This window comes from Protobothrops mucrosquamatus, unplaced genomic scaffold (assembly GCF_001527695.2).
Source record: "Protobothrops mucrosquamatus isolate PMUCROS unplaced genomic scaffold, P.Mucros_1.0 scaffold61, whole genome shotgun sequence".
NCBI lineage: Eukaryota > Metazoa > Chordata > Lepidosauria > Squamata > Viperidae > Protobothrops > Protobothrops mucrosquamatus.
The window spans coordinates 1,383,488-1,393,667 of record NW_015386440.1 but is presented as its reverse complement, the minus strand read 5'-3'; the positions used below and the strand labels follow the sequence as shown (position 1 = coordinate 1,393,667).

Sequence of the window (10,180 nt, the reverse complement as noted above, 5' to 3'; positions counted from 1 at the left end):
CCTGAGTCTGTTTCTCCCCATCCAGACCCTTACGGCCTCCAGGCATCGGGCCATCACGTCAAGGGCATCATTGGGGTGGCCTGGGGTGGAAATGTACAGCTGAGTATCATCAGCGTACTGATGGAAGTCCACCCCAAAGCCACGAATGATCTCCCCCAGCGGCTTCACATAAATATTGAACAGAAGCGGAGAGAGGACCAACCCTTGTGGCACCCCACAAGTTAGGGGCCTTGGGGTCGACCTCTGTCCCCCTGCCAATAGACTGCATACGGTCGGTGAGGAAGGAGGAGAACCACCGCATGACAGTGCCTCCCACTCCCAACTCCCCCAAGCGCCGCAGCATGATACCGTGGTCCACGGTATCAAAAGCCGCTGAGAGGTCCAAAAGAACTAGGACAGAGGAATAACCCCTGTCCCGGGCCCTCCAGAGATCATTCACCAACGTGAAGCGATGTTTCTTCTTTCTTGTTTCTTTTGAGGAAAAAATCCATTTCCTTTGTTGCTTGTTGTAAAAATTCTTTTTCTTTCAATATAGATTTATTCAAGGACCATCTTAATTTTTTCTTAGTTCCTCTCCAAGTCATCTTTATTGGGTTATGATCTGCCCAAATATTAGTTTCTATCTCAATTTCTTGTATCATTGTATTAAGTTCCAAAGATGTCCATATCATATCAATTCTAGACCATGATTTATGTCTATTTGAGTAAAATATATATTGTAATTTCTTTGGATTTTTTTCTCTCCATATATCTTGGATACAGAGTTCTTCTGTCATTTTTAAAAATGCTTTAGGTAATATATTTGCTCCTTTTCTCCCTTGTTTGGTGCTTTTGCAGTCCAAAGTTCCATCTGTTATTGCATTAAAGTCTCCCATTATACAAAGATTTTGATAGTTTAAATCTAATATTTTTTATATAGTTTTTGGTAAAATTGTTCTCGTTTATCATTTGGTTCATATATTGCTACCATCAGTATCTGTTTTTGATCCATCAATATTCTCCCCTCTTCATCTGCATAGATTTGTTTGGGGTTCATTGTTTCTTTAATGTATAAAGCTATTCCTCTTTTCTTTTGAAGTGCTGAGTGCAAAATTGAAGATTACCAATTTTCTATTGTTCTAACAACTTATAATGTTGTCTCTTAATGTGTGTTTCTTGAAGACAAATTATATCAATTTTAAATTTTGTAATTGTGTAAAGATTTTTCTCCTTTTTGAAGGAGAATTTAGTCCATTTATATTCATTGACAAAATCCCACTCTCCTCTATCTCTTTCAATTATATCTAAGTCAATCTTATCTGTCTCTGATCTCTTGGTCTTGCTCCTTCTTCTGTATATATATTTTTAATTTCTTCCTTCTCTCTTGGTCTGACTGCTCCTTCTACTGCCATTTCTTCCTGTTTCTTTGTTTCTCTCTTTGTACCGGATTAAGGGTCACCTCTTTCCAAAAATGCTCTATGGTTGTCGAAGAATTCCTTTGCTTTAAGCAACATGTTCAGTCTATATCTTTTTGTATCCCAGTAAATTAAAATCCCTTCTGGAATCAGCCATCTGAAATTCACTCCTTTTTTAATTAATTTCCTAGTTAGAAACTGGTATTCTCTTCGGGATTCTCTTATTCTCCTAGGAATTTGTTTGAGGACTACAATTTCTTTTTCTTTATATTTCAAAGATTCATCTATTACTCTTCTCAAAATCTCGTCTCTTGTAGATCTTTTAAGAAATCTAACCTGTACTTCCCTGGGAACTTTATTTCTTCTAGCCTAGTTTGAGTTGATTCGATAGATCTGGTCTAATTCTCCTTCCATTTGCTGTTTCCCAGTTCCTAATGCGTCTGCCAATAATTTGGTTGTCAAGCCTAGGAGATCCTCTTCCTTATCTTCCATTATATTTTGAAATCTTAAAAAGTATGTCCATATCCATCCCAGCTATCGAGTCTTCTAGTTCTTCATTTATTTGGATCAACTTCTGATTTTCACCTTTTAAAACTTCTAGTTTCTGATCAACCTCAGTTGATTTATCTTCTATTTTTTTAATTCTTTGTTGATTATTTGTGATCATCTGTTTAAAAGTTTCAAATTGAGAATCCATATTGTTAATTTTTATTCATTTTATCAAAATCACTTTTCAATTCCTCATGGTTTCTCGATGTGACCGCCATGTGAGTAGCGATTGCCTCTTGTATCGCTTGTAGAGTCGCTTGAGTGTCCTTTTGGAAGGTATTAGCCTTTTCTTGTTGAAGCATTGTATCAACTGATCTCTGATAGACTGGACTTGCAGAAGCCGAAGAGGGAGCAGAAGGTCATTTTTTTCCAACTTTAGATAAGTTAGGAGCGCTCATCTTTATCTTTAAATCATACATTGTAATCCACCAAGTAAGTCAAAATTTATAATACAATAGGCTCCTAACAAATACGAGAGGTAAACAATAAAAATAGTAAATAGTAAAAAAGAGCAAAAAGGGGGGGGAGAAAAAAATCCCAAATTTGTAATCCAAGGTATTCTGTTCGGAGGGATTTCTTGTTATTCACTCTTTCAAAACAGTTTATAAAGATTCCAGGTCAAGCTGCATTTGTAAACAGATGACTTCAAACATAGTTTTTATTTATAATTGCAATCCATCCTGTAAGACAGGGCAATCCAAAAAGAGTCTTTCTTTTCCAGCCACAATCTTCAGGACTTTAAATTCCAAGGACACCAAAAGGTTTAAACTATAAGTAATGTCTGGGCATGTAGCCAAGTTTTACTCCAATCAGAGCAACTCAGTAAAATAAAGACAAAAAAAACTGCATGTAGTTCTCAGTTTTACCACTAGATGTCATTAGATGTCCATTCCCATCATACTTTAAACCACTGCTTATAGTTCAGGAGGGAGGGGTAAAGAAAAAAATCCCCCCTCCCTGGAGCTTGGGGATTTGCTTTTAAATGCTGTTTTCCAGAACTGGTATTTCCACTTGTAGACAGATAAGGAAAGTAGTCTCACCCAGATCAGCTGTTTTGCCTTCTGCTTTAAAATTCGTTGTCTCCGATGATCAGCTGCTTCTGGCAGACCGCATGACTGAGGTCAGCCTTTCTTCCTGCCAGTCATGAAGTCTCCTTTGGACCAAGCCGGCCAGTTTGTGATCTGCAAAGTTTCACCCTATGGCCAGTCACCCCTTCGGGGAGACTTTTGGTCCTACCTCCCCAGCTGGTAGAAATCGAGCTTGGTGAAGGAAAATTCATTCCCCAGCACCCATCTTACAGTGACGTCACCGGAAACTCTGATTTATTTCTAATAGACATGCATAAGATCACACTGTAAATCAATTCTTCATATGCACTGAAGACAAAAGTCTGGAATATGTTTCATGCTGATATCAAGCAAAACTCTCAAACAGATTATTAAACTGTCACAACTTTTTGAAAAGAAGGCAACATTTGACAGGAAGCTGCATGGCTTTATTAAGAGTAATTACATCAAGCAACCTGATCTTTTCCAATAGTCTGACTAGTTTAGTTGACTTCAGGAATGCAGTGAACATAGTAAATGTTGATTTCAGTAATGCATTCTGCAAAGTCTCCTAGGAAATTTTAATAGAGAAGATGGTAAGGGCTAGAGTATATTACCATTAAATAGATGGCTGAATGACTGTAGTTAAAAAAAATGTACATCAGTGGTTCTACATCAAGCTGGAAGGAAGTGCTGAAGGTGTAAAGCAGGGCTCCATAGTGTAATATTTTACAAATGACTTGTGATTATGAAATACCTTTGAAAATACTATTAAGATTCAATAGGAAGAGTGCATTCTCAGTCTATAATAACAAAAAAAATAAGAATCTGGTAGCATTTTTCTAACAAATTTTATTAAAAGGCTTTTACAAGCTGCAGTTTACTTTATCAGATCCATGGGATGTGCAGACCGATGTAAGATTTAAATTGGGTAAGGCAGGGGAGAATGGGGAAGAAACATGAATTTCAACAAGGAAAAATGTTAAGTCCTACATTTGTGGGGGGAAAAACATAGTATGTGGGATATTATATTGGACAGAAATCTATGTGTTAAAAAACTGAGTACCTTGGTGCATCACAAACTAAAGATTATGAGCCACACATTGAGCCACACTGTGAGGCAGCTCTGTGAGGCAGCTGCAAAAAAGTATATGCAGTTCTAGGCTATATCAACCAGAATAAGGTCAAGATCAGAAGAAAGCATTTCTCTATTCTGTTTTGCTCAAACTCCAGCTAGAATACTGCAGAAAAATTATGTGGCAACCATTAATAAAACATGAGCTCAACTCAGGAAAACAAGAAAGCATGAGGTGGCCCTACATTGACTCTCTCGGAAATAAGATGGAAGGAAAAGAATAACTGTTAGACTTTCAAAATTCTATTATTGTAACCTATATGGATAAAGTAGAATTCACGTATTTCTTGTGGTACTTCCTTGAAGGATTGATTTCTAAAGGTAAAGTTGCCTAGCAATGGAGCAGGAGATGCTGGATTCTCCTCTACTAGAGGAGCTTAAATAGAGGCTAGATGGTCAACCCTCAGGTATTCTCTAATAGTGAAGAGCAAGGGGCTGAACTAGACCATCTCCAAATATTCTGTGATAATATGAATGTTAATTTTAATATTAAAAATAAATGTACTTCCAGAACTATGCCATCAAATTATCTTGATTCAAACACAGCCTGTGATACTCATCCACAAAGAAACAAGTGTATGTGATTAAATAGATGAAACACTTTGCGGTGCATTCAGAGATGCACTACAGAGCTAACAGTTGCTCTCAAATTAAGCACAAATAAAGGATTGTTCACCAACACTCCACTGATTAATTCTGAGATTCAAATTAAGCAGTGAACAGATAATGCGTGTTAGATAAAACTATTCCTGAGGGGTAATTGCATTAGTTCTAGGCATTATTGTTCCCAATAACCTTTGCATAAATAGCTACAGAAAGAAACTAAACACATTTGGGGGAATGAATCTCTCTCTTCCATCTTCTAAAAGCTATTTTAGAAAAAGATTTCATTTAAAAAATCTGAAACTATTCAACACCACCCAAATGGATGTACCTCCTTTTAACATGACCACTTTCCCATTATTCAAAGACAAAAGACTGCATTTTCTTTTATCTCTCTAAAAGCAATATCATTCCCAATCAACACAGAGAACGCTTCTGCCAGCCTCATCACTAACTAATATCTCCCCATTCAGTAATAAGAAACCAATACCAAATGATACAATACAATAGAAGCATTTGTTATATGCAATATTCATGTTTTGAAATACGCCAGGTGGTTATCTTTACCAAAGTATGTCTCATAATCTAAATGTAATCTAAATCTGACTCCTAAACAAAGACTCCTTTTCAAGATTGGGATGTAGGGCTTTAAAATGGAGCTACACAAATTTGTAAAGAGAGTTTCAATCAGTCTTAGTCAAAGCATCTAGACTATTGTGGGTTCAATATGACTTTTAGTGAGGATGCTTAAGAATTATGGGAGCAGACATTCAACAAATCAGGTGCTCCCATAATTCTTAAGCATCCTCACTAAAAGTCATATTGAACCCACAATAGTCTAGATGCTTTGACTAAGACTGATTGAAACTCTCTTTACAAATTTTTATTTGTGTTTGTGAGACAGATTCATTTGATACTCTAAAACTTGGTTTTGGTGGCAGATTGTTTCTTATGATTCTGCTGGTTATCCTACTGATAGGTTTAAGCTGCCTGGAGGAATACTAGGAATTTTAGTCAAGTCTCTCCTCCCCAACTATTCCTCCAGGCAGCTTAAACCTATCAGTAGGATAACCAGCAGAATCATAAGAAACAATCTGCCACCAAAACCAAGTTTTAGAGTGTCAAATGAATCTGTCTCACAAACACAAATAAAAATTTTGTTCTTTCACACATTCACTTAGAATTTTTCTTCAAGCAAAGTTTAATATTTGCATTATAATTTTATGTAGATTTGATCTAAACACAATCCTATCAATGTGGGTGATCTTTATTGCTTTATCTTTATTACTTCCAAAATGTCCCTCGGAGCATCCTAGGGAGATTTTAGGAATGAACCAACCTATGTAAAGCTATGCTATGCTTTACATAGGCTATGCTCAATAACCTCTTACTTGGATATAAATCATGGATCTCTCAATCCATTATTCTTCATATACAGACTATATTGCCTGAGATACCCAGAAAAAAAAGTAGCAGGAGCAACTTGTGATTTTACTTGTTGGCTTTCTGATTGATTTTACTTATGGGAAACCAGCATGGAAAATTGGAAACATTGATCATATAACCAGAGGATACTGCAAACATCGTAAGTGCAAGCCGGTTGCCAAGTGCCATACTACTCATTCAGCCTTGTCATAACCTCACACAGTCATAGTCTGAGGATTACCAATAATAGTATACATTCTTTGAACATGCTAATTATAAGTCTTAGTAATCAGTAAGTAGTAATATATTGCATGGAATTTTTTGTATATGCAATGGATAAACAATATTGTTTAATTAAATTAGTACACAGCAAACTCTTATACTTATAATATCCTACAATGCTCCATCCGGAAATTCAGCTCATTGTGAAAAGTCACATCAAAAATATCTTTTCTTTGCATTTTACTGAATTCCCAAAAATCCACTAAGACTCAATCACTGAAGCTAATATCTGTTGGCAAAGTATTCTCAAACCATTATAGGTGAAACTAACAAATAGGTCACAGGTTGAGAAAAACAGAGAAAAATGCAACTCAGAATGCAAAATACTCTATTGACTTTTGAAAAACAGAACAAAGGTTAATTGGCATATATTTCTCATATCATAATTAACAATTTATTTACACACACTGAAACAAGATTAAGATAATTATCCTGAAACAGAAATGCAATGACAAATTACTGTTTTTTTATACTGCAGTTGATCTCTTACACATTAAAATAATCAACATGCTTTAAGCAGAAGGTTCATCTGTTCCATTTTAGGCTGAATTCTTTAAAACATAGATTCCGAACTGCCATATGGAAAATCCACAAAGCCAAAATGATAGCAATGCAGAAAGTGGGCTGACTGGCTGTATTTCCTCTAGAATATTTTAATAGGCAACATACTCTCAGTTGGACTAGCACTCCATGCATTTTAAGTATGATTTTAAAAAATTCACTGGTATTTAAAAAAGGAAATATGAAATATATTTCATTGTCAGTTTAATAGTATATGTTGAAAGACTACTTTCATTTAGCTCAGGGATCCTTATTATATGCTTGAGTGCAAGCCATAGCAGGTGGCACCACCATTCAGACCTCAGTTCTCTAGAAAAACTAAACAATGCTAGATCTGGTGAATACTGAATGAGATACAACTATGATTATGAAATTATCAGATGTAAAGTTTGACTTAATGGAGTCATTATCTTTTTATATGAGTGCAGACAGAGACCAGTGGTAGGTTGAACAGTCTGAATCCCTGGCTTGTATATGATTCTTAAGTCCCCTTGTGTAGGATCTTTCTCTGATTGTAGAAAACTGACAAAACTGGCTCCCTTCTCTAAGATGTAGCATGCATGAAAACCTCCATATAGTGTAAACCTAAAGTAAACATTTCTCATTTTAAAAAACTGGCTATAAAACAGATGATGGGAGATTTGTACAATAAGACATGTAAAATTCTGTTAATGTAATTTTACAATAAAATAGAATTAAGTCATCTGGTCATGTTTCCCATCAGATCTACCTGGGAAGGCTGACACATCCACATATAATCTTTTCTGGGTATGTTCACTACCTTGAGTTATTTATAAAAATAATAAAGGCAGGATATGAACAAACAAACAAACAAATTCTGCCCCATTTAACTTGATTCCCTTGACTATGGCAAGGTATTCCTTCTTATCTATATTCTAATTTAAGATATTTAAGATAACCAGTCATATTCAAAACTGGTGTGTGATTGACTTTCTCTAATTAATTGAATCTCAAGACTAGATCCCAACCTTTGGGTTTCAAAATCTACTGTACTATATTTCTTATAACAGAAAATAAGAAAATAAAGTTTGATTTCCAGATACCTTTCCTCTTGCCATTTTGATGCAAGAAACAAAAATTGATACTTATGTCTGTTGGCGACTTGAACCTTTGGATAATGATTTTCTATTCTTAAATGCTTCAGAAAAAAAAGAATTGTAGAGCTTACAGTCTTCTAAACCAAATGAATCAAGGTAAAACTTTCCATCCTTCTGAGGTCGATAAAATGAGGAACCAGATTGTTAGGAGCAGTATGCTTGCCCTATAAACTGCTTACAGGGTTCTGTAAAGCATTATGAAATGGTATATAAGCCTAAGTGCTATTGCTAACTTGCAATTGGCATAAATGAGATCAGTAAAAAAAGTGTTTACTTTTAGTGACATCACAGATATTGTCCAGAATTTGCCAATATGCTGTATTCCTTTCATTATACCAGGCATGTCAAACTCACGACATAACATGACGTTGCGTGACATATCACGACTTTTTCCCCATTGCCGGCAATGGGGTGGGTGCACTTTCAGTATAATGCATCCGGTGATCTGCAATGACCTCATTTATGAAAATTCAAGTGCTAAAATGTTACTGCATAAATATTAAAGACATACTTTTATTTTTTGTTCAAAATAAACTTCTAAAGTGGTTCAGTTTCACCCCAAATACCATTTGACATCCCCTTCAACATATGCTGTAAATGCTTGAAAGATAGTGTAGGGGGAGGAAAGGCAAACACTAAGTTTGTGTGATTTTCCCAGTGTTCTTACTGCTAATAGTTCAGCTTTGCTTTCTTCTGCTGTCAGCCTCATGACAGCAACACTCACCATTAACAGCACAAGAGAAACTACAACAATGGTAAAAAAAAACTATAAGAAGCTGAAGGATCTGACAACTAGAAACAGGAAACCTAAATGGGGAATCATGTAGAACCAAATAGGGAAGGGAATGGAATCCACTTGTGACACACTATGAAACAAGTTCAGCAAACTGACTTCTGTTTGATATGCAGAATAGATTTAAAGAGAGGGGGAAATATGTCACCAAGATGTTTTCTCTAACAGATACTTATTGGCATACAAAATCATCATGTAGGCTGTTCAAAGAGATATTTATTCACCCCAACACTCACATTATAAATTATTTAGAGCAGTGACTCTCAACATGTGATCTGGGGATCCATGGGGTTCCCAATAGCTATTCAAGGTCCACAAAATAAAATTAATAAATATTTTACATTTTATCAGTTTTAAGTAAATATCAATAGATATAATCCACTTAAACCAACTCTTTAGATCCTCAATCAATGTTTGAGGACCACTGATTTAGAGACAAGTTTACTAGCATAGGACATCCCTGGAATACACATCATAGGATGCAGAGGAAGCCCAGATTGTGATACATGCAGGGTTTTAAGAAAACCTTGGTGCATCAGAGCATAACAATAAAGCTTACAATAAAGACTATAAAACAAACATCTTAGTTTGGCCAGATATATTTGACAAAAGAGCATCTGGTTTTATTATTTACCTATTAGCTATGGTGGCGCAGTGGTTAGAATGCAGTATTGCAGGCTAACTCTGCCCACAGCCAGGAGCTCAATCCTGACTGGCTTAATCCTGACTGGCTCAAGCTTTCCATCCTTCTGAAGTGGATAAAATGAGGACCCAGATTGTTTGGGGGCAATATGCTGACCCCGAAAACTGCTTAGAGAAAGCTATAAAACACTATGAAGCAGTATATAAGTCTAAGTGCTATAGTTATTGTAATTATTAATCGGAATCAAACTCAACAATAAGAAAGTTATATATGTGACTATATTTTTATAGTCCTTTCTTTAATCTTCCATGAAAAATCTCTACCAAGGAACCACTACATTCTGAAATGTATGCTTAGTGCCTTTGCTTTAAATTTACCTTAAAAGATTATCACTATGCTAGTGATGTTCCATAAGCATCAATATTTTGAAACAGTTGTATCAACTTGAAATCCTCTAGTGTTGATATTACCAGTTAATATGGGTAATAACATGAGATTTTGAAAAAAATGAGTGCGGCTCTGTTTAAAATTCAAACTTCATATACCGTATATACTCGAGTATAAGCCGAGTTTTTCAGCCCATTTTTGGGGCTGAAAAATGCCCCCCTCGGCTTATACTCGAGTCAGCGGC

At 35.7% G+C, this 10,180-nt stretch overlaps 1 protein-coding gene across 1 annotated transcript in view; it reads right to left on the bottom strand.

The window, feature by feature from the left end:
* Window positions 1–10,180, bottom strand: part of PARD3 (par-3 family cell polarity regulator) — a 315,093-nt gene that overhangs the window by 206,938 nt on the left and 97,975 nt on the right. The window lies entirely within an intron of this gene.